The sequence below is a fragment of the Triturus cristatus genome, chromosome 9, assembly GCF_964204655.1.
Source record: "Triturus cristatus chromosome 9, aTriCri1.1, whole genome shotgun sequence".
Classification (NCBI taxonomy): Eukaryota; Metazoa; Chordata; class Amphibia; order Caudata; family Salamandridae; genus Triturus; species Triturus cristatus.
This window is the reverse complement of record NC_140592.1, coordinates 771,477,994-771,502,563: the sequence shown is the minus strand read 5'-3', so window position 1 is coordinate 771,502,563 and position 24,570 is coordinate 771,477,994. Positions and strand designations below refer to the sequence as shown.

Genomic DNA, 24,570 nt, shown 5'->3' with positions numbered 1-24,570 from the left:
CGAGGGCAGAAATCTTCCATAGTAACAGGGCTATGAATTACTTGCATAGAGACAGAGAAACCGGGCCTTTTGCTCGGTAGCTGGAAGAATGTTTACTTAAACTACTAGACAGGAATGCATTGAATAGGGAGCGGAGCAGAGCAGATAATCTTGAAGGTGAAATACAGTTTTTGGCAAGCAGACAGATCGAGTCAGGCACCGTTAGCCGCGCAGGGAGTAGGACAAAGTTCATGGATACAGATGCGAGCTCAGACTGGAGCTTTCAGAGGCGGAAAGCAGAAAAAGGCTTAATGGCAGAATCAGGGCCTACTCGCCTGGACTGTAAAATGGGATAAATGAACCATATAAAGCCGGTGGCCTTTCATACTTAGGAATGGAATATCCGACCCATTCATGGCGGATCTGAAAGAGGACATGTTGACGGTGGACGCACATGTGTTTGCGTCTTCATAACTGGAACTGGAGGAAACATACATGTATTTGTGATTTATACATGAAACCGTTGGGGTCCAAGATAGGGGACATAACTGATCATAAAAATCCATATTTTCACTTTTTCTGATGTTCCCGTGGCGATAGGGTCAGCGTCTTATTCTCAAGGCAGCGTTAACCCACTTAACGTGGCTTTAAGCCACGTTAAGTGGCTTAACGCTGCCTTGAGAATAAGGCCCCTTTCACGCTAAATTTAGCGTGAAAGGGGTGTGCAGAGGGTGTTGCGGTGGGCGTTCCACCGCAACACCCATTGTGTTCGACGCTGCCACCTATTATCAAGGGCGGCGATAATAGGTGGCAGCGCCGAACTTAAGACCAGGAAAATCCTGGTCTTAAGTTGGCGAAACGAGGAGAAATGCTTTATTTCTCCTCGTTTTTGCTATTTCCATGTGTGCTATCTTGTGCAGCACACATGGAAAAAGTAAATGCCATGGTTTGTTTATGTACATGAAAATTACAAAATGGTATTTTAGGATTGTTTATGTGCCGGAAGGGGTACCTTCCTGTACATAAACAACCCTCCCCTGCACACAGACACCATTGGTGCAAGGATGTCTGCATTGACGCTAAGTCGTGAAACTAAGCGCCATCGCAGGGGGAAACACCAGGCTGCACCAGGTTCTTGAGAATAGGGTGCAGCCTCGCGTTTCCGAAGAGACGGTAAGAGGCATTAAGCCAAGGAGGCTAACGTCTTTCACCGCCACTTCCTTGAGAATATCCCCCAAAGTCTTTTATCCTTTATACACTGATGAAATGTGCACCTTCAAGTAGGCCAAAGTCGTGCATGCTACTACAGAATCAGACATTATGCAAGGTTTTAACACTGCATAAAAATATCCACTCTCATCATAAAATAAATACAGCATACTCCAAGGAAAACAATTTTAGACAAAGTGGGACACGTAATATAAATAGCAAAATCTCTGCTGCTGTTCTTGCAGAATTTCTGCTTTAAACATAGTTTGCAAATTCACGAACAAGACATAAAGGACGACAAATGAAAATCTAAAATTATATAGAAGCACATCCCTAGGGGCATATTATGAAGCACAAAAAGGAAGTCTAAAAGTTAACATAAATCATTTCAGATGGCCTTGCAAGAAAGTGCGTTGTCAGCGTGGGCTCAAGATAATGTAAAGTGAATCGTATCAAAAGAAAGCAGCAGTGGACTGAGAAAATGACCCCATCAAACAGAAAACGACTCAGGTCAATGAGTTAAAGATGTTTCTTTCGGCTATGCCAATCAATACATTATTCAGGCTGCTTGGCTAAAACTCGTTATGAAAACATTAAAAAGTAAAATATTTCTTTGAAAATATATTTTACAAGTGCAGAGGGTAAAAAAACAACAAAAAAAGAACATCGTTATGGACCTGATGCAGCAAATTGATTTTCCCATTGTGTCTATGGGACAATGTGTTAGATAAGGGCCTACATTTCATAAATGGGGATTTGAACTGATTGTGTGAATTTAGTACATCCATCACCATTCAGTTCTTTTTTTGTCCACACCAAAGATATAGGTTAGAGGAGTTCTATGTGAGACCGTGGGGGAAATGTTCTACAAAATATTGGGGCCTATATATGGACTACAAAACATTGGGAAAGTAAGTATGTATTGGTAACTATAGATTTGATATTATTAACACCACGTCTATATATTGTGAATATATATTGTCAAGATAATGTTATGTTAAGTTAGGAATACTAAACCTATTCTTACCAGTATGTGCGTATCTCCACAATATTTGTGTAGTAGATATCCACAGTGTATTTAAAGCTTTCTGTGTAGAATAATCCAAAAACCAAAGTGCCAATTTGAAATATGTACAACAAATTTCGTGAGCAGAAAACATACATGCTTATACCGCAAAAGTAATAGATACTGAAGTATCGATTTTGCAAAATCTAAATGCCACTCGACAATCCAGTATGAAAACATATCTTAAAAGTGGTACCAACCACATGCCACAGCAGGCGATTGACGAAGTAATCGTGGAAGGCATTGAGTATCACAAATTTCATAAGTGTCGAGAAACAAATGAGCCGTCCTCTGAATTCTTGCAGTTAGTGGATGAATTGGCTACGGGGGAAATTCACTTTTTGTATTAACATCACTATTTTTTGTACTGTTTCAAAACACTGTAAATAACTTTTATTATTATTAGTAGGTTGGTGAGAAATTGCAAAATATTATTTGGCAAACTTGCGTGAAAAATATGCAAACATATGAAATTTCTTGAAATTCTCTCTATAGTATTTCAGTGTGAAAACTGAACATGAGAACATTTTTCATATTCAAAAATGATGTGAGGTCCCAGCTAGAGGACTGGTCCAAAATAAACAATGTCCCTGCAAGACGCTCTCATTGAACCGATTTCCTACGAGATATTTCCTGTTTGAAACAACGCTCAACAGTAAAAAAAAATTGCATAAAACTTAGCTCCTATGATATAGCAAATTTGTTGACATCATACCGATAAAATGATGTTAAAGCTCGCTCGGAATTTGAACTTGTCCGCAGTATATCACAAAAATGCTTCCCATAGTAGTTTTCTGACTCCTCTATTTTGCAAGAGAATTAGCATAAAATATTTACACTACAGCATTTTTTTAAAAAGAAAACATTTTGTCGTTGTTGTTCCCCTCAATGATTTGCAAAGAGATTTTGAAACGATTAAATAAAAAATGTCTCCCCAACCGCCTCAAACGGATATGCCACACATGCGCTCCTTTGCCTTACTTACTCTAGAAGAGTGGAGCAAATAAGGAAAGACTGGAGTTAAGTGGCAACCCTCTTTCAGTCTCTCACAGCTTGTTTGTGTTAGCACAAAGTCACGTGCCTACCTAAATATACTTCTCACTTTATGCCCCAAATGTCCAACACTCATTTATGACAGTAAAAATGTTGTAAACATTGCAGGTACTTTCTTCTCTCTCCACTAGGTGGTCTTCCTGCTCCATACTTTGTTCTCTGCTTTCCACAAACTGTAAAGGCTTTTAATAGCTGCCACCCTTCCCGTCAGAGGGCCCTGTGTGCACGTGACAATGTTACTGGCCTGCAACAAAATCATTACTGTCTCCTTAGTTTAAACAAGCGCCGAAGATTCCCTGGTGGGGGCCAGCAGCCAGAAGTCTTAGAGTTAGGGAGCAGTGCATGTGCTGATGATGAATGCAAAGTTATAAGAACTTGAACAGGTCGTTTCGAGTAATCTTACGGTCGTAAAAAATTGTAGGAAGTAGCCATTGAATCTCCAAATATCCTCGTTCATGGTCAGTTCTGGTGGTTTGTAGTAGGGGTGGGCGGAATTTGCGAAATTAACTTTCGCAAATTATCGCGAAAATGTTTAAAATTATCGCAAACAAGCGGAAATATCGCGAAGATGCGGAAGTTTTTTTCCGGCATGTTCGCGAGATTTTCTGCATGGTTGCGGGTCGCCAACTTACCCATGTGGTTGCTTGCGGGCGCGGCCATCTTGTTTTGAGTTGTATCTCAGTGCATGATCGCGAGAAGAAAGACGTGATCGCGCGACGCATGACGTCACTGCGGGCGCGAACTGTCGCGAGACAGCGCAAATGGCTAAAAACAATACAACATCTCATGGAGAACGCGACCGGATCAAGAAAACTTGTCGGCGAACGCAGGGATTCAGGTAAGGCGATCGCGCGCGCGTGAGAATGTATTATTTTACAGCGCGAGCAAGAAACAAATTATCGCCAAGCTGCGGAAACCGGAATTTTTGACATTTTCGCGCTCTCCGCGGAACGCGAAAATGTCAAATTATCGCAATTTCCGCGAACAGAACGAAATTTTCGCCCAGGCCTAGTTTGTAGTTCGCCCTAAACGTAAGACTTTTTCGCCTGCAGCGAAATTTGAAATTACGCGTTTACCGTTCAATTTCACTTGGCAGGCGGAATGAGATAATGAGAAAATGTCTTCCATTTCGCCATCTTCAACGTTTTTTAATGCCCGCCTCTAGAGTACATCGTAGGTTTCATCGCCATCAGGCATTCTCTGCCATTGGAGGACACAGTGCTTCTGCAAGCATCATAGACAATGTGATGCCAAAATGAGCATGTCAACATACTTATTGTTTTTCTGACAGCGACACTCCACCATCCTTACAAAATACAAGAACAGTTTCATCTAAGCAGTTTGCTTGGCTAAACACTCTTTGCATGACGTTGTCTTCAGAAGGACCTCCTTGGACTCTCTTACAGAGAAACAGATCCAGTAACCTCAAGATGGCAGATAGCCAGTGCTTCTTTTGTGTGCCTATGGCATTTATTAAGTAATAATAGCATACACATGGAGTTAATTATAACAAAACATGTGTTTTAATGTGCAACTCTCAGAAACACTCTCTAGCGGATGTGGGGGGCAGGAGTGCAGAATATCATATGCACTCTTAGAGTTCCACACCGACTAGCCCAGGCTTAATTTGTGGAAAAATAAGTGCAAGGGTCCAAGGTTATTGTTATGATGAAAAAGTCCAGTAGCCGAGGTGTAGGTTATAGATGAAGGTTGGTTGGTCTTAGTTGCAGGTAAGTATATTGATAGGCTCTTAGCTTAGATCTTACGATAGCCCCACCAGGAGCAGCCTCCCTGCTGCTCGGCCCTTACTCCAACTGACACTCTCAACCTCACAGGCACCCAAGCATTCCATTGCATCACCATGCACTCCAACATTCCACAAACCACACTCATACTGGCTGAGCTGCAAGAACCAAAGCTCCAGGGAAGATGCATAATACAATACACCAGATATAACATGTATTCTTAGCAGTCTGCTGGGTTATTAACAAATGCTAGGTTTGGAGCGTCCTAAAGCTGCTTAGTCTTGATTCGTCCTCATTCTTCTTTCTTCCACCATCCTACAGTTTCTGTCTCTTTATCTTACAGGGCTAGGTTCCTTTTTCATTGTTGCTTCTACCTTTGCCACTGTTTGACTACCTTTCTAATAAGACTTCATTCTCCCTTTTCAAAAGTGCTCTCCCTTGGTCTGGGCCAAAGTCAAAATTATGGGTATCATTATGATGCTGGTGGGGCCGCCACTGACAGGCCGTCAGTGGTGGTCCCATCGACAGACAGACATTCGGGCCAACTGCAGCATTACGATGCTGATGGTCAAACCCATGACTGTTGGGGGGCTTTCTGCCACCTCTGCCAGGCTCTACTGATGCCGATGAGGTGGCGGTCAGAATCATGATCCTGAATGGAGGTGGTGCCAGCTCAGGCACCACTGTCAGGATTACGATGTCCCTGTTCCAACAGCCTGTTCATGGCGGTCCCATCGCCATGAAAAGACAGCCAAAAAGGGACTCTGGGAGCCCCAAGCAGGGCCCCATTCCCGGTGGGCCACTTTAATGTGGCCCCAGCGGAATGTGTAGTGCCCCCATGCACATTCATGCACCATGTGCCAGGCAACACATGATGCCTGGCACACGGTGCATGAATGTGCACAAAGTGCTCAATACCACTGTGGCTTGTGCTGCGGCCCTTTTCCAGGGCCAAAGCACAAGCTGCAGTGTTATTGAGCACTTTTACACCTGCCAGCCCGGCAGGCACTCATAATTGGGGGGTGGGACCTCCAACGTCTTGTCGGGCGGTCCACTGCCCGTGGTGATGGCAGTCAGACGCTCGCCTGGCCGTTATCGTAATAAGCCCGTGAGTGCCATAAAATAAATGCTGATGTGACCACGTGCAACCACCAACACAAATTACTGCATGTAGCATACTTTACCAGGTTCTAGCATTTAACTCCATGCCATTATTGTTCAGCATGACAGTTTGAGCTCCAAAGAGTGCACAAACTGGAGGCTATGTTATTCTGGGACTGCTATTTACAAATGCAGCCAAATAGTGTATCCACTCATAAGTCAGGGCTGGACGGACTGCTCACATTTTGTTGGTGTATCACATTAGGGCCAGGTGCTCTTTCCTCAAGTGCCTGCCTCTTATGTGATGCTACTGCATGAGAAGTTGTCAACTTCTACTTTAGACTGCCATACTGCTGTATGTTACTGGAGTATCAGTCACAGGGGTTTCCAGGTTACAAGGGGTTGTGTCCCTCATGCTGTGTGATAAAGTAAGTTATATTATGACATGTTTCATTGTTTATCACAGAGCACACAACTATCCCTGAAGGGTCAGCTTGGCATTGTTAGTAACTGACAACATGGTGTAATCATAATGAACTCCAACTGCCTAAAATAATAAGTTCATAGTCTTCATCATAATTCTGGGAATACAAAAGTGTTCAACTGTTTCATAAACACTATGCAGTCTTTAATCACTCTCATATCAAGTTAAAGTGCATTATTTGCCTTTGCTGATTGTAATAAGAATGTTGTGACCAATTCCTGGGATGGAAATTGGAGTTTTCATGTCAGAAACAATTTGTAGGTCTCAACTACGGACAGCATTAGCTGTCTTTTAGCACATTCTGTTGTTTCCAATACACATAGAATGGATTTTGGGTAAGCTCCTTGCTTGTTAGTGGCTTCATTGTCTATCTCAGTTGTCTACTCTTCATTCAATGGCTTTTCCTCTACATTCTTATGTTTCTTCTGCCCAGGAGCATTTTAGTCCCACAGTGTCTTTATTTGTTGACTTGTATTGTTCCACTGCTGGTGTTGCTTGATTTCAGAGAACTAAATTTTTCTTTTACTTGAGGCACTTTTGGAAGTGTATGTATTTTCTTGCTGTCTCCAACATGTGCTGCTTCACCTTCAATTTCCCTACCCCCAGATCTCCATGTTGCTTACCCCCTTTATTTAGCTTATCCATTACTTCCCCTAAACTCCCCTACCTTTTTTTTCATATCCACCTACTGATGCTTCTCTATTGCTCCCCTTGCCCGATTTTTTCTAAAGTTATTTGTGCCTGCTTGGGTATTGGCAGGTGACCATGTTTTACTATATTTGCACCCAATTCAAGATACCTGCCCTTGAGTATGTATGCACAATTATGCTCAGTGGGCAACTAGAAATGGGTATTATATTAACATACCCATTCACAGATGGCCACAGCGGATGCAAGTGCATCAAAGTGCCCATTTTTAATGAGTTTGTTAAAACATTACATATGCTGCTGTAGATGGGTGCCCATCAATACGAACAAACTTTCAATGCATTCATAATGCTTTACCAAATCCATTCAAACATAGCCCCTGTTGATGCATGCTCATTTGTGATGTCTATCTAACCCAAAAATTCCTTGGCAAAGGCAGAAGGTTTTGCTGTAAAGACCTACTGGCATTTCCAAAGCTTGTTTTATTTTTGCAGAGAGTAACTGGTCTTTTTATCTATCAGGTACAAAAAACAATAACTGCTCTAAAACGTTGTTCTATCTCAACATGTTAAAGACAGTGAGTCTTGGATATGGAGGTGCTGAAGTTTAGTTAAGAGTCCAAGGACCTTATTATGAGTCTGGCGGTCACAGTGGCGGTCTCCTGACTGCCCTATTGTGACTAGGGCGGTCGGGATGCCCTGGGACCATCGCAACCACCAGGGAACCACTTTTCTCAGGCAGTTGTGTGGCGGTCCTGAGGCCGCAATATGCTTGACAGCATATAGCCTAACTATAACGTCCCTGTAACCTTTGTTTTTTTCAGTGGATTTCTAAGGTATATATATAGTTAGTTAGTTAGAACTGGGATCCCTGGTTGGCTGAGATATGCACCCAGGACAGACAGGAACCACCACACCACTCTAGTCAGGGTAAGTTAGATACACACTAAAAGATAACCTGTGCACACCCTCTGGTAGCTTTACACAAAGCAGTCAGGCTTGTCTACAGAGGCAATGTGTAAAGTATTTGTGCAACACACACACAGTAACACAATGAGTACACCACTAAAAAGACTCCACACAGGTTTAGAAAAATAGAGAATATTTATCTGAGTAAAACAAGACCTAAATGACAAATATTCAATCAGCAAAAGTCGAGATTAAATGCAAAAGCAGTGCTTAGATGTCAAAAGGCTAATTGAGGTCGGAGGGACTGGTGCAAATCAAAATTTCAAGCTGACCCAGATAGAGACAGGCCGGCTACAGGACCCAAGCAGGGCCTACTGAGAAAGTGCCTTGGATGAAGCTAAGCATCCACGCTGAGGGCACAATGCATTGATCTTTTCCATACAGTCGGGTCGCTGCGTCGTTGTCGAGCTTTCTTGAGGTGAAGGCAATGGGTCAATATCGAAATGCACAGAGCATCGTCAACAGGCCGTGCAGGATGTAGAACTGCTGTCATCGAACAACCTTTGCATCGGTGTCAAATGGCGATGTGGCGGTTCTGATAGGAGCAAAAATGACGATGCATCAGTTTTGTAGAAAACCGCTCCAGAAACCACTTCTGAGGCCCAGAACTTGGAGAGGGAAGCTCAGGCAAGGGTAGGACCCACAGAAGGCACAGTCCAGCAGCACCAGCAGAAATGCAGGAAGTCTTTTGTGTCCTTGAAGATTTCAGAAAACATAGGCAAGCCAGAAAGCCCATGGAAATTACTTGGAGGGAAGGCAGAGTCCATCTTTCCTTCAGCAGAGTCATGGAGCAGCAGACAGAAGGGCAACAAGCAGGAAAGTAGTCCTTCCAGAAAAGCAGTCCAGCTGAGTCATTTAAACAGCACAGCAGTCCTTCTGACAAAGGTTCAGTTCAAGATCCAGAAGTGTCTGATTTTAGAGGGTCTGAAACCCAGTGCTTATTCTCAAATGTGTCTTTAATGTGGGGTTGACTTCAAAGCAGCTCTCTGAAGTGCACAAGTATCCCTTGCAACCCAGGGGATAAATCAGTGCTTTGTGTGTGGACTGGACACTACCTATTAAAGTGTAAGTGCCAGCTCCTCCCATTCCTCGCTGCCCGGGAAGACCCATCAGAATGATGATGAGTGCAGATCAGTGCTCAAAATGTAGATGAGCCTCACCTTCCTGTGGTTGTGGCTGTCTAGAAGGAATACACAACGTGAAGCTGTCACCTAACCCAGACGTGTATTGGAGACCGCCTGTCAGGCACACAGAGCAGTAACTGCAGAGAAATGTCCACTTTCTAAAAGGGGTACTTCTAAAACAGCAAGGTTAAATCCAACTTCACCAGTTAAGAGGATTTATCATTACCATTCCACACATGTGAAACATGAAAAAGCTACACCTCTCTGATCAGGAATTAGAGCTTAAAAGTGTATTGAGGAATTCCCAATTCTAGCCTATGAGAGGAGCAGGCCTCACAACAGCGAAAAACGAAATAGGCTGTTTGTCACTACCTACCACCACATGTAAAACATAAAGGCACATGTCCTAACTTTTACTTACATAGCACCCTAACCTTAGGGTTACTTAGGGCCTCCCCTAGGGATGACCTATATGTATAAAAGGGGAGTTTAAGGATTGGTAAGTAGTTTTAAAATGCCAAGTCGCACTGCACACACAGGCACTGCAGTGGCAGGCCTGTGACAGGTTGGAAAGGCTACTTATGTGGTTGGCGCAATTAGTGTTGAAGGCCCTCTAGTAGCATTTAAATTACAGGCCCTGGGTACATGGTATACCACTTTACAAGGGACTTACCAGAACATCAAATATGCCAGTCAGGTATACCAATGTCATCATGTTTAGGGGAGAAGCACATGCACTTTAGCACTGGTTAGCAGTGGTAAAGTGCTCAGAGTCCTAAGGCCAACAGGATGCCACATATGTATTCACTGAAAAAAACAAGGGTTAAAGTAAAGTTATAGTCAGGTAAATGTCTCAGTGACAATGTTTTGAACTAAAAAAAACAGAAATTCACCATTTATAGTTAGCAGCACTAACTATAACTTGTGCCCCCGCCATGCTCTGCTTATGACCTCCCCTCATATATGAGATCACTTATGATATGTTCCATGACATAATTTATGACATCAATGATGACATTTCAAATGACATAATTGATGACATCACTGATATCAGTGATACAGCAGTATATTTTTTAAACCCACCTACTATCACATATTTACATCTAATGCACCAGTAACTTGTTATTCCTTTCTCCTGAAAAATTCTACACCCTCACCCAGTGCACTTTTTTACCACAAATAAATCATAAAATGCATTCAAACCTCATTTCATAAAAGTTCAGAAAATAACACATTCCTCTTGAGACACCTTTGCTAGCAACTACCTCAGCTTTTCACTCTAGAAAAAGCAACATCACCACTCAAACATTTCATAGGGCTAACGTATACATACAACAAGGTTCATAACAATAGTACAGCTTGCAGTATTACATTCTTTGTTTTATGATTTCAGAAACTCTACTTACTTTACTTACAAATACACATAGTTTTTACATTTCATCTTTTAACACAATCTGCAAACCTTGCTCACATCTCTCTACATTCTAATCTGTACCTCTCAAAACCTATATTAATACCTCCCCAAACAACTTTTCACTCTCTAAACATACTGTAGAATAAATGTATCAACATTAGTACACTTACTAGCACTTCACAACTAAAGGCCTTATTTAGATCTTGGTGGACGGGTTACTCCGTCACATTGATATAATGGAAATTATATTTTGGAGAACAGGATATTCGTCACTGTTGTGATGGAGTGACCCATCAGCCAAGATCTAAATCAGGTCCAAAGCTTTAGAAATATATTGCTAAACACCTGAACTTGGACTTCTTTCTTAAATGCAAATGACCACACCAGTCTCTTTCAACTCCTGATAAATTAATATCTGCTGAGCACAACTCAACAAGACTTCTTTCTCCTCTAAAGCACCAGGACAAAGTGAGCTATCTATGGTTCTGCACCCAATCACATCACAGAATTTCTTCAATCATGTAATAAGAATGGTAACTATTGGTTGAGCCCTGGCCCTTTTTTTTCTTACTTCTCCCCATACGATCTCGCGAGACTCCAGCGGGATCGTAAAATACCTAATGGCAGGCCTAGTAATTTTCCATGCAAATCTCACATGAGGATCGCAAACACCTCATGGTAGTCTTTCCCATGCGAGTCTCTCAAGATCGAACAAACCCCCTAAAAAATAACAATCTACATGTTGCTGTACTTTTATCTTACAAATTCTCCCTTAAACACAAGCACCACAATAAGCATTCCTACTAATGTAGTGTATTGAGAACTCATCTCCCCCTTTTTCCTATTCACGATCCAGTGATATGGCAAAAATTAGTAAAAAACAATATGCATTTATTTTCTTCACAGTGCTTATCCCTTAGACATACTTTTCTGCTGCCCCCTTATATAGCGTTTTTATTTCATTTCGACAACACATCCAATTTTTCACAGTAAACAGTAATTGTGGCTATTTAAATTCTAAAATTCCAACAGCCAGCCAATCAGAGCGCTCAAGGTATTCGCTGGAACCTCTTGCTCCTGTGAAAGTGTAAGGCTCATTGGAAAAAAGGCCTCTCGACCAACCACTGAGACTTTCACCACTTCATGCACAGTATTTTGACTTTGGATTGGTAAAGTACCATCTAAGCCAACCTGGAATGAATAAAAGGCAACCCGACCCATGTTGCGCTCTTGTTATGAACTTTTCAGAGAGGTATAGCTTTGTCCAGACACAAGAGAGTACTCAGTATAAGTCAAAACAATTCCTTTTGACAAAAACCTTTTACCACTTCAGGCACAGTAACGGTAAAATACCAACAAGCCAACCTGGAATGAATAAATGCAACCACTGGCAGGTGTTTCACTATCATAGTTCTTCAGAGAGGTTTAGCTTTTTCCAGACACAAGGGAGCACCCAGTATAAGTCAAAACAATCCATTTTCAGGCTTAGAGAATTGCATTAATTAAGCAAAAAATGAAGCAAGAAACACTGGGTGCTTCCCTAGTTTAGGTGGAGAGCAGCTCCAATAAAAATCACCCAACAACACCAGCGACTCTCTGAATCTGCTCTCCTCAAATGGCTGTTTTTCCAGCAAAGATTTTAGGCATATGATTAGCGCAGTGCATATATTGCCCAAGCCAGTCACCATTGTGTAGTTGTAGTGAGGTTAGACCTTTCTCAAGAAGATTGTTTTTTGTTTCACTGAATCCTGTGGCATGAGTTGACAAATCTTCATGAAACTTTCCAAAAGTAAGTTCATCAACTTAAGCTCCTTCTTGAAAAGTTCTGGTGTGATCCATCAACCAGGGGTCTAGAAAAAGGGGGGCTTAAAACTCAATTTTGCCATGCAGGTTCCATAGCGATTCTTCAGCAGCGCTACAGAGAAAACCGCAGAACAGAATTACACCAAATTTGGCAGAAAGCACAATATTTACCCAGAGTTTTTATTTTATATAAATCTGTTCAGCTATTTTGGAGAAATAAAGGTTAAACAAATAGAGATATATGGACAGTTGTTCCTGTGGGATTACAGAAGACTACTAATTAAAATAATTGAGCATTTTGATTGTACAAGAGGGCTTTTTTCCCTGTAGGCTTGTTCAGTTGTGCGGGACTCGGTGGTCCCAATGATACTTGTGATCTTATGGTCTGGCCTCAACATGAAAGAAAATGAAGGAAAATGTTGTGCCCACCATTACAGGACATGGGGGCCCAGTAACAGTGTCCTAAAACGTTAAAAAAACAGGTAATAGGGGCCAGGGTAGAGGTACCCTGACCCACTTCCTTATATGGGTGGGGAGAATGCTGAGGGTCCAATTCTCTCACAGGAGGTTTTAACAGCTGATGCATGTGTTCTGTGGGACCCAGCGTGCTGCTCCCCCCAACTGCCGTGTGGACACCCTCGGGAGCCAGTGTGACTGCCGGCGTGAAACATTTTATTTTTATTTTTTTAAAGTGAGATGGGGTTTGTGGGCAGTTGGCCGCTTACAGGGATTCGACGGCCTGCTCAGCAGCCAATCTTGGTGTGGGTTGGCTGCCCATGTGGGGCTGGGAGCAGGTCAGGCCCTGCTGCCAACCCCATGCAGCACACTGTCTTTGGTGAGGTATTAGCCACCTGCTGATTTTGGGTATGGTTTAAGGTCTTACTTAGGGGCCGATTCCGATCTCGCTGGGAAAAGGCTCCGTCCGACTCGGTTCAGAGCGCCCGAGTACGATGCGAACAAGCGCTGACCGACACCGGTCCCTCGAAGCCCCATTGAAGTCAATGGGAGCCTGTTGTACAACGCGTACATAGGCTCCCATTGATGAAAAAGGTACATTGCGCACAAGCGTGCCTCCTGCAGTCGGGATGCGTCAGTGCCACTCGCAGCGTACATGCACGTGAAGGGGGTCCCTTGAGTCCCCCCCATGACCGACTCGTAAGGCTACGGGTGAAGGGGGGTCCGACACGGTCAACCGAAGACCGCTTCCCGGAGCGTTTACTTGTCGGAGGCTCCGACTTGATCCGGCTGTCCGAATCGTGCATCGTACTGGCTCGGTCGTAAATAGTTTCCATTGCACGGCACGGTTTGCTTACGGACGAGATGTACGGGCCGGTTCGGACCCGTAAACGATTCAGTGGGCGATTTTCACGTTGCTCGCATCGTACTTGCTCGCTCGTACAGCTGTACGAGTCGGACGGAAACCCCGCGTACGGCTCGTACTTTTTACGGCCGGATCGCGTTCGGAGCCCTTCCGAGTGGGATCGGAAACGGCCCCTTAATGTTTAAAAAAACATACATTCGCTGAAAAATTCAATGGTTACAGTAACATTATAATTAGGTTTGGTAATAAGATCCTTCTTCACGTTAAAAAACCCTAGAAATTCACTGGAAAATCCAAAGGTTAAAAATGACTTTACAGTTTGGTGAAAATATCAGTCATAACATCACATTTTATTTGCCGAAGAACCCCACAGAAATTCACAAGTTATAGTTCACTAAGCTAACCACTGAACAGGAGAACATGGAGGCCTGCTAAAGCTGCAATAACAATGTTAGCAGGACTGTCCACTGGCTTTTAGCTAACATCACTTATTAACAAGGATAAACCATTAAAAAATAATTAAACAATGGAGCAAAGGACGAAGAAGACGAAGAGTCTGTATTATGTCAGGGAGACAGTCATGAAACGTAGAAGGTCACAGACAGCAAAGGAAGAAATAGGAAAGGAAGAGAGGAAATGAATGATGAGGAGAGGGAGGAGAGATAGGGAGGAAGGAGAGACGGAAGGTAGTAAGTAAAGCAGGAAGATGGATGGGTGACTGAGGTAGAAAAAGTGTCAAAAGGAGCAGACTAAAGAAATAATAAAGGTGGAAAAGGATGGGAGAAGCATTAAGGCAAGAGGTAATTGTTAAAAGAGTGTACCTACATACCAGACGTTTCGAATGAAGAATTAATTTGGATGATTTTACAGTATGTTCACTATGCGATGACAGGGTTAATGGAGGGTCAAACCAGAACCTAAGCAGTTTCACTTCTGTTGCTATGAAAGGTGTAAATCCAACTGTCCTTAGTTCATACAACCAGCCTTCATAGATTTCGACACCATGAAACTGGTGATGATGTATGAAATCAATTTTTGGGGAATAAGTCACAAGACATCCAGTTTTGAGATTTAGCATTTCTTAGAAATTTTAATACCTTGAATAGTGTAAATTTTTAAGCAGAGTTGGCTATAGCCAGTGTATTTGTTAATTCTATACGTGCAATATCCATCAATTTTCTGAATGGTTCCAAAGGAAACTGAAAAAAGTGGAAGGAACCTTAGTGTATGTAACATATGATTGGGGATGTGTTAGATGACAAGTTTCCTATCATGATTAGTTGTTGCTGTTGGATAGAAAAGAAGTTAATGGGTGCATACCCACTAATTTAATGGTTGATAGAATCAACGGCCGCTGAAAAAATCCATACAATAAAAAGACACCCATCTCATTTGTTAACTGTGGAAAGTGTGTCATCTACTATCGCTACAATGTTTACAGAACCCAACTGGTATGGGGCAAGTAGTTATCCCCAGATTACTTAGTAAGGCACTCTTCCGAGACTGGATTGAACACAATCCATGAGTGAGTGGGGACGAGCGGTCAGTACTCATCAGTAGAAGGGTTGGTTGTGTTTAAAATGTAATCCCTTAATGTCTTAGTGGCTTTAGGGGCCGAGAGATTTGTTAGGGTTGCATCATATCTGTATTTTTGTACTAGCTTTAGTGCCATTCTTTTGAAGAATACCTGTTCAGAAAACTAGGGACTGTAGGCCCTTGATGTTAATCTCTTTTCTTTAAGGGTTGTAATTTTGTTGATATACTTTCTTTAGGCTTTCATTTAACCAAGGAATGATCAATTAAGATCATTATTAATAGCTGAGATAAGAAAAGGGGGTGTTTGGATTAAAATAGTACAGTACAAAGGTGCACTCCAAAAGACCAGAACCCCCACTGATGTCCACATTTAAATGGAACACAGAACTAGATCAGAAGCACACTTACTGGTTTTTATAAAATGAGAATTTGTTTATTTTTGCCATCAAAATCAATTTGTTTGGAACAAACAAGGGAGTAGCCAGAAAATTAAAATACCCGCCACTTCGAACAAAAAGTGGCACCAAGCAAAGGAAGCAAGTCATCATGACCCTCCCAGACAAGTTCTCTTGTCTCTTTTATCCAAGCATCTATTCATTCATACTTCCATCCTCCTGCTAATAACCACAATTTCACCTTTACATTCCGTCGTCCATTCATTCTTTCATCTATCATTCAGTCTTTCACTATTCCATCCTTCCGCCTAGCCATCTTCAAATCTATGCATGCATCTCCAAACCTATCCATCCATCCATCAATCCATCCATCCTTTCACTCATCCATCCCTACATCCACCCTTTTACTAATCCATCCACCCTTCCTGTCATTCATCCATCCATCCACCCTTTCACTCCATCCAGCCACCCTTTCACTCCATCCATTCATCCTTACACTCCAGCCATCCTCCCTTTCACTCATCCATCCAGCCATCTTTTCACTCAACCATCCAAACATCCATCCTTTCACTCATCCTTCAATCTAACCACGCATCCATCCATTTACCCTCTCATTCACACATCCACTCACTCACTTATTCATCCATGCTTTCTCTCACTCATCCATCCATTCTTTCACTCATCCATCCACATACCCTTTCATTCTTCCACCCTCCCTTTCACTCATCCATTATTTCACTCATCTACCCTTTCATCCATCCACCCTCCCTTTCACTTATCCATCCATTCTTTCTCTCATACATTATTTAACTCATTCATCCTTTCACTCATCCATCAGTCCTTTCATTCATCCATTCATCCTTTTGCTCATCCATCCACCCCTTCACTCCATCCAGCCATTTCCCCTTTCACTCTATCCATCTGTCCATCCACCCTCCCTTTCAGTCACCCATCCATTCTTTCACTCATCCATCCTTTCATACATCAATCCGCTCTTTCACTCATCCTTTCATTCTTTCACTCATCCATCCTTGAAGTCATTCATCCATCCATCTACCCATCCATCCTTTCACTCACCAATTCATCCACCCATTCACTCACACATCCATCCATTTATCCTTTCACTCACTAACTTCCATTTGTCTGCCAAGTTGCAGACAGAAGAGGCTTATCAAGAACTCCACCCAGTTGTAGCTTCTAAAGTTGGGGGATCATGGTGTTCCATTCATCTATTCTTTTGTTCATCCTTCTATCCATCCTATTATTCCAGCCAACTATCTACCCTTTCACTCCACTCATCCATCTGCCCTTTAATTAATCCATCCATCCTTCCTAATAGTCCATCCACCCTTTCACTCATCCATCCATTCACCCTTTTCATCCATCCACCCACCCTCTTTCATTCATCCATCCAGTTTTTTCACTTAGCCATCTATTCACAAGTGTATCCATTTATCCACCCTCACTTTCACTTATGCATCCATTCATTCTTTCACTCAGCCATCCTCACAACCATCGCTTCACTCATTCATCCACCCATCCACCCTTCACTCACACGCCTATCCATCAGTCCTTTCACTCACTCAACCAGGTAATCGTCTCTATCTTTGGGTTTATCTTTATGTTATGTTATGTTATTTATTCTTTTGTATAGCGCACGGCTACTCAAAAAGAGTGTCCCGGCGCTTTAGGAGAAGGAGTGCTGTAACAGAATAACATAACAACGTTAGAAGAAGAAAAAAAGACCGAATGCCAGACAAATACATGCAAGAAAAAACAGGCTACTGGGTGAACAGCCAGGTTTTAAGGCCTTTCCTAAACGCTAGTAGGCTGGTAGCTCCCCGCAGAGTGAGTGGCAGAGAGTTCCACAACTGTGGCGCTAGTAGTCCAAAAGAGCGGCCACCCAGACGAGCTCTCTTCACACGCGGAACAACCGCCAAAAACAGGGATTCCGACCTCAAAGACCGGGTCGGATGATAGAAGACCAGTCTTTTTTGAAGGTACTTTGCTCCCACCGCGTGGAGAGCTTTATAGGCCAGAGTCAAAGCCTTAAAAACAATCCGTTTCCGGATCGGGAGCCAATGCAAAATTTTCAACAGGCCCGATACACTGGCCCGTCTATTTAATCCGAAGATAGCTCTCGCAGCAGCGTTCTGCACCACTTGGAGCCGCTGCAGCAAATACTCCGGCAGCCCCAGGTAAAGAATGTTCGAATAATCCAACCTGGACCCGATCAAAGCCTGCACTGTCAGCTTCCTATGCTCCTCCGACAGCAGGGGAAGGAATCTCCGCAGCATCCTAAGGATGCCGAAGCAGATGCCCGACACCCCCAGGATCTGGGATTTCAATGTTAACCCCTTATCCATCTTGACCCCCAAGTTCTTGGCTACTTGGGAGGAGCAAGACGGGGGAAACATATTAATCGGCCACCAGGCCTGCCAGTCTGGCTCTGTGTCGCACCCAAAGAAGAGAACCTCCGATTTATCGGAATTGCACTTGAGGCTGTTCCGTTGGAACCATTGAAAAACAGCCCCAAGGCAATCCCGAATGCTCTCCCCATTAAAGTCTCCACCTCTCATACATGAGAAGAGGAGCTGGGTGTCGTCGGCATAGGATACGATCCGGGCCCCATACGACTCCACCAATGCCGCCAACGGGGTCATGAAGATGTTAAATAGGGTCAGGCTCAAAATGGAGCCCTGTGGGACCCCGACTCCCAGAGGCGGCATCACGGCGGAATCTGGCGAGGCCCAGACCGTTTGCCGGCGTCCGGCTAGAAAGGAGGAAAACCAGCCGAACACCGTCCCCCGCAGACCTATCTCAAAGAGTCTTGCGAGAAGGCCATCATGGGGGACGGTGTCAAACGCCGCCGACAGGTCCAACAACACCAGCATGGCTTTGCCCCCAGAGTCCAGAACCCCTTTAATGGTTTCTGAGACCTCAAGGAGCGCAGTCTCAGTACTGAGATGGGAACGAAAACCTGACTGGGTGGCGTGCAAAATCTCATTGGTCTCAAGAAAATTGGAAAGCACAACCTGAACGTGCTTTTCCAAAATCTTCGTGAGAGCCGGCAGCAAAGAGATAGGCCTATAATTGACCGGGGCCTTCGGATCCAGGCCTGGCTTTTTGAGCAATGGAATCACCATTGCCTGCTTCCAGGCGTACGGGACCACTCCCTGACTCAGCGAAAGATTTAACAGCGGATTTGCCAGTGGATTAATCACCTCCGCAACTTTCGCTAAAAATTTAGCAGGGCAAGGGTCGAGGGGCGAACCCGATTTAAGATTGCCCATTAGCGCTAAAGAGTCAGGGGCAGAGAGCGGAGGAAACACACTCAGTGTCACACCAGGCCCTGCCCGCGGGGATAAGGTGGCCTCAGGATTAGTCTGGGCCAAAAGCCCAGGCGATGGAAAAGAATCCTGTATGTGTTGGATCTTGCTCGTAAAAAAGTCAGCAAGGTCCGAAGCCCAGGTACCAGACGGTTTTTCGTCTAGGATGTTAGACCGTGGGGAAATAAATTCTCTCACAATGGAGAAAATCTCCTTGCAGGAGTTAGGAGCCGCATCTATTCTCCTGGCTAGATATGCTTTTTTTTCCAGGCGGATGTCCCGGTGATAGGCCTTGACCACCGTTTTATAGGTCAGCTTGGCTGCAGTATCATAATGAGCCCGCCACGCTCTCTCGGCCACCTTACACTGCTGCCGCGTAGCCGACAGTGCAGCGGTAAACCAAGGCGCAGAGACCCGTTTCGGTGTCAGACGGGGTGTCAGATCCGGGGCAAGGTCATTCAGCCTGTCTAGAAGCCAAGCTTGCAGGGTCTCCAAGTCCTTATCCAGATCTCCAGAGAGGGAACATGGGCAATCCACAGCAGCCTGGGCCAGCATCTCTGGGGTCACACGATGATATGCCCTATGGGCACGACCCTGTTGCAGTGCCAAGGCAGCCACCGATTTGACTGTGCCTTTGATCGTAAATTTGGCAAGCGAGTGGTCAGACCATAGTACTGGTGTAATCTCAATCATCTCAAGAGGGGAAGACGAGAACACCTGGTCAAGAGTGTGCCCCTTCTCGTGCGTAGGCTCCTGCAAATGAGGGATCAGTCCCAGCGGGGCCATAGCCTCAGAAAGTTTAATGGCAGCAGGGTCAGACGGATCATCCAACCGAAAGTTAAAATCCCCTGCCACGATGCAGTGTTCCGCTTTCAGGGCCAGCCCCAACAACACGGAGTCCAGATCTTCAAAAAACGTACCGGGTGAACCAGGTGGTCTATACACAAGTAAACCCTTAACAGATTGATGTGGAGACAGAGTGATAGAAAAAGCGAGAGTCCACAAATATGTGACAGAGGCCACTTGACTAATGTCCTGAAAGAAAATATTGTCTGTACATATTATCTGTGTCTTCATTTTATTCATTAAGTATCCTGACTCACAGCCATTTATTTCAGCCATAATTTCTAATTCTTTTATAGCCGTCTCGGGATTAGATGTTATTATGGCAATATCATCAGTATATGCTAATACTTTGGTTTTATAGCCATTGGTAATAGCCGGAGGGATTACTCTATTATGTAATATCTGCTCGATAAAGGGATCACTGTAAAGAGCAAATAATATGGGGGGGCATGGGCACCCCTTCCTTGTTCCTCTAGCCACTATTATAGTGTCTGATTCTTTGCCCATTAACTGAAGTCTGGCATAAGGATCTGCATACATTGCCTTAACAACCGTTATCTCCCTGGGGCCAAATCTTTTAGCAGCCAGGGCTCCCCATAAATACTCCCATGCCACCCGATCAAATGCTTTTTCAGCATCGAGAAGGATAATAGCCAGCTGGCCACTGGTTTCACTAGTGATGTCAAACAGTGCCACAGCTCATCTTATGTGGTCAGTTGTACCCCTTACGGGTATGAAACCGTGCTGCCATGGCGTGACCAGACAGACTATGACCCTTCTTAGGCGATTTGCCAAGATTTTAGAATACATTTTTGCATCTGTATTTTCTAGGGAAATAGATCGATAAGAGGTAGGTTTATCCAGAGGCTTATCTTTTTTAGGAAAGATGATAATATTAGTGCCCTTCCAGGACACAGGCGTGCGGCGGCTTATTGTAGCCCTAGGAATAGATCCAATAGCAAGGGGGCTTATACTGCTTGAAATATTTTGTAGCACTCCAATGGGATCTTATCCGGACTGGTTGCTTTCCCTGAGGCGAGGTACTGTATCTCTTCTAATGAGAAGTCAGCTTCTAGCTCCACCCTGGCAGCAGAATCTGACTTCCTTCTTCATATCGATACCCCTTCTGGGGAGCACCTGATGGCCCCTGACAGCCCTCATTTTATAGATTCTGATAAAACATATGAAAAACTCATATTACATTATCCGGATCCGTATAAGTCTTCCCCTCCTTTTTTATTGATAATATCTGGCTCTTAAGCGTCTTTTGTCTTATCTGTAGAGCTAGAAGTTTCCCAGCTGCCTCCCCGAACTCATAACTCTCAATCCTATGGGTCGGGTATTCTGGGTCAGTCTAATTTCTAACTGGGTTTGGGCTATGTCCACCTTTGCACTGTCTTTATCAAATGTTCCTTCTCAAGCTCAGTCAGTTTTGCTAATAGCCTCCTATTCTCCAAATCCTGTTGTTTCCTGGTGTGAGAAACAAAGCTGACTATCTCCCCCCTTAGTCCTGACATGAAGGCATCCCATACCATGATACACAATGTACTATATCTGTTTGTATCAAAGTAGTAATGTATCCTATTCTTAATATAATCAATAAAATTCGGGTCTACCAATAATTTCCTATCGAATGACCATTGACATTTTTGCTTTAAATTCTGTTGGATCATTACCTCGAGAACGAGGCGATTGTGGTCCGAAATAAATTTCGGTAATTTCTCTATTTCTGCCTCAGCCAAAATGTGCTTTGATATTAAGAACTAGTCCAAACGGACATATCTTTTATGAGAACACGAATAATATGTATAGCCAGGATCAGAGGGAAACTTAAAATCCCAAACATCAGTTAGTCCATGGCTAAAAATGAATGAGGGTAGAGCCCTATAGACTCCAGGTTTCCTTCCTTGATATCCACTAATCACAGTCCTCCCTACTGCCTGATTAAGATTCAAATCCCCACACATACTCAAGGGAGTAGGCCAGGATGCTAATTCCAGCTCCAAGTCTTCTAGCACTTTCGGATCCACTTGATTTGAGCCATATACAGTGCCTATTGTTATCCCGACCTCTAAATCCACCAAGGCCCATCTACCACATGCATCAACAAGTTTTCATTTCATCTGCCCTGGTTTATTTCTGGCTAAAATAGCGACCCTTCTAATGTTAGAGCTCTGGGAGGAGCAAGCCAATAGTGTATAGCCGTTAACCGAAATGAACCCCCTTTTACCCCATGAGATATGTGTCTCTTGAAGGCAAATTGTGTCAGTAACTATGGTTCTTAACATCTCAGTAACCCTTAAACGCTTACTTCTATCAATTAAACCCCCTACATTAACTGGGCAAATAGTAATTCTACCCATTTTGGCCTAATAAGCTGACCAGCTCAACATTTCTCCCATCTTTAGTATTGCTTGATAGAAACGTTCCATACCATCTCTTAACCTTATTCCATTCACCTTTTTTTTATTTCTTCTCTGAGCATTTTTTTCTCCCCCGATCCTCCATGAATCCACCCCGTGCTCCCCCAACCTCTCCTACACCAAACCCCACCCATCCCCCCGTGATCCCCTCCCCTGACCCCACCTCCAACTCCCTCCCCCCAATCCCTGAGAAGTATCCAGACTGCACATCGGTCTGTGCGAAGATGGCGAGCAGTCTCCATGAACTGTGAATATAATGTGAACATCGTAGCTTAATTGCAAGAGAAAGAGCATTCTTCATTCTGACTCCTGGAGACCCTCAGACCTGCTCTAATAATTTATCTCTTCTTGCGTTGAACCCGAGTTTCTATCTATGTTAGAGCAAGCAGGCAGAAAAAGAAGAAAAGAAGAAAAGAAAAACTAAGAAAAAGATTAGCTAAATATAAACATGGTCTCCTAACTTGACTTAACACACTGCGATTTTTATTGTTTTAGCCCCATCAGAAATTCATTGGCTTTTATTTCCGAGGTAAAGAATTTTGTCTCGCCCTGCCAGACCACTAACAGACATGCAGGGTTGTTTAGAAAAGCTTGGGCCCCTTTATCCTGAAAGGGTTTAATCAATTGACAAAATCGACACCACTTTTCAACTGTAACATGACAAAAGATTAGCTGCCGTAGAAATAAGTTCCCAAAGAAAACCAAGACAGCCCTTGGTTTGAAACCTTCTCTGACTGCCTGTCTCAGGGTAAAAGGTGCCCTATGAATTGGCTGAATCTCTTTCTCCCAATTCCAATCAGTAGGTTCAGGAAAAGCTTGACGGAAAAGATTTAACCCTATACACCCTAATGTCTGATTCTTCCTTTCCTTCGGGAATTCCCAGTACCCTCAGGTTATTCCGCAGCTGGCAATTTTCCTGTTCCTCCAGTTTCCACTGAATATCAACAAGCTGCTTTTCTTGTGCTTTAGTCTGCGTATGATTGTCAGCCAACTCTGTTTCAACGTTGTGGACTCTTGCTTCGAGCTCAGTCAGGCACTCCTCTATAGCACTATAGGTCTTAGTCAGCTTTCTGACAGCACCCTGCACCTTTCTTGCTGCATTTTGTGCTTTGCGTGCATCTTTTATTGTTTCTTCATAGAGCAACATTATGGATTTGAGAATGGTATCTAATGTAGGCAGATTAATACCAGATGTACCTTGGGGGGTGGTTGTTTGAACGTTGGTTAATGAGTCAGTTAAGGAGTAATCCCATTTCAGTCTCCCAGCCCTTTGCATGCGGTGGCCCATTTTTTCCCCAACTCTCCGTGCTGTCGTAAAGGGGGGATCTCCGGCTGTATCAGGGTCGCTATCATTCACACTCGACCCTGTTGAGGAGCCTGATCCATCTACTAACCACTACAGCCCGTCCGAGAGAGAAAAAAAACAGCAGTAATTGTGGTCCATTTCTGTCTCTTGGTTTAGTTGCATAGCATCCTGAATCAGGGCGCCTGATTGCTGAGCAGTTTTAGAGGCCGGGGAGTTTGCCGCATTTAACTGACTCATTAAATCCTGGGAAGGGACATCTTCCCCTCCTAGCTGCTGAAGCCCTCCCAACACTGTTGCTGTCTCCTGAGGCGGAAGCCGGGAGTTTTACTTGTGTCTTAAATTGTGTAAACCTGTTCTGTTTTTTTAAACTCACCGTCACTCCGGTCGCACACCGGCATCCCCGCACACCGCACAGCTGATCAAAGAGCTGCCTCGGTGTTTGCCGCCATCCCGACAAGCCCTTGAGCCTGGCCACGCCCCTGATGATCGGCCACGCCCCCAGCACACTACTTAAAGCGCAACTCTACCCCCTCGCGCATTAGCACTGTTGCTGTCTCCTGAGGCGGAAGCCGGGAGTTTTACTTGTGTCTTAAATTGTGTAAACCTGTTCTGTTTTTTTAAACTCACCGTCACTCCGGTCGCACACCGGCATCCCCGCACACCGCACAGCTGATCAAAGAGCTGCCTCGGTGTTTGCCGCCATCCCGACAAGCCCTTGAGCCTGGCCACGCCCCTGACGATCGGCCACGCCCCCAGCACACTACTTAAAGCGCAACTCTACCCCCTCGCGCATTAGCACTGTTGCGGTCTCCTGAGGCGG

General features: G+C 43.9%; 1 protein-coding gene across 2 annotated transcripts in view; it reads right to left on the bottom strand.

Annotated features, from left to right (window-relative positions):
• The window catches only part of SLC35F4 (solute carrier family 35 member F4), a 527,883-nt gene that overhangs the window by 374,084 nt on the left and 129,229 nt on the right, over window positions 1–24,570 (bottom strand). The window lies entirely within an intron of this gene.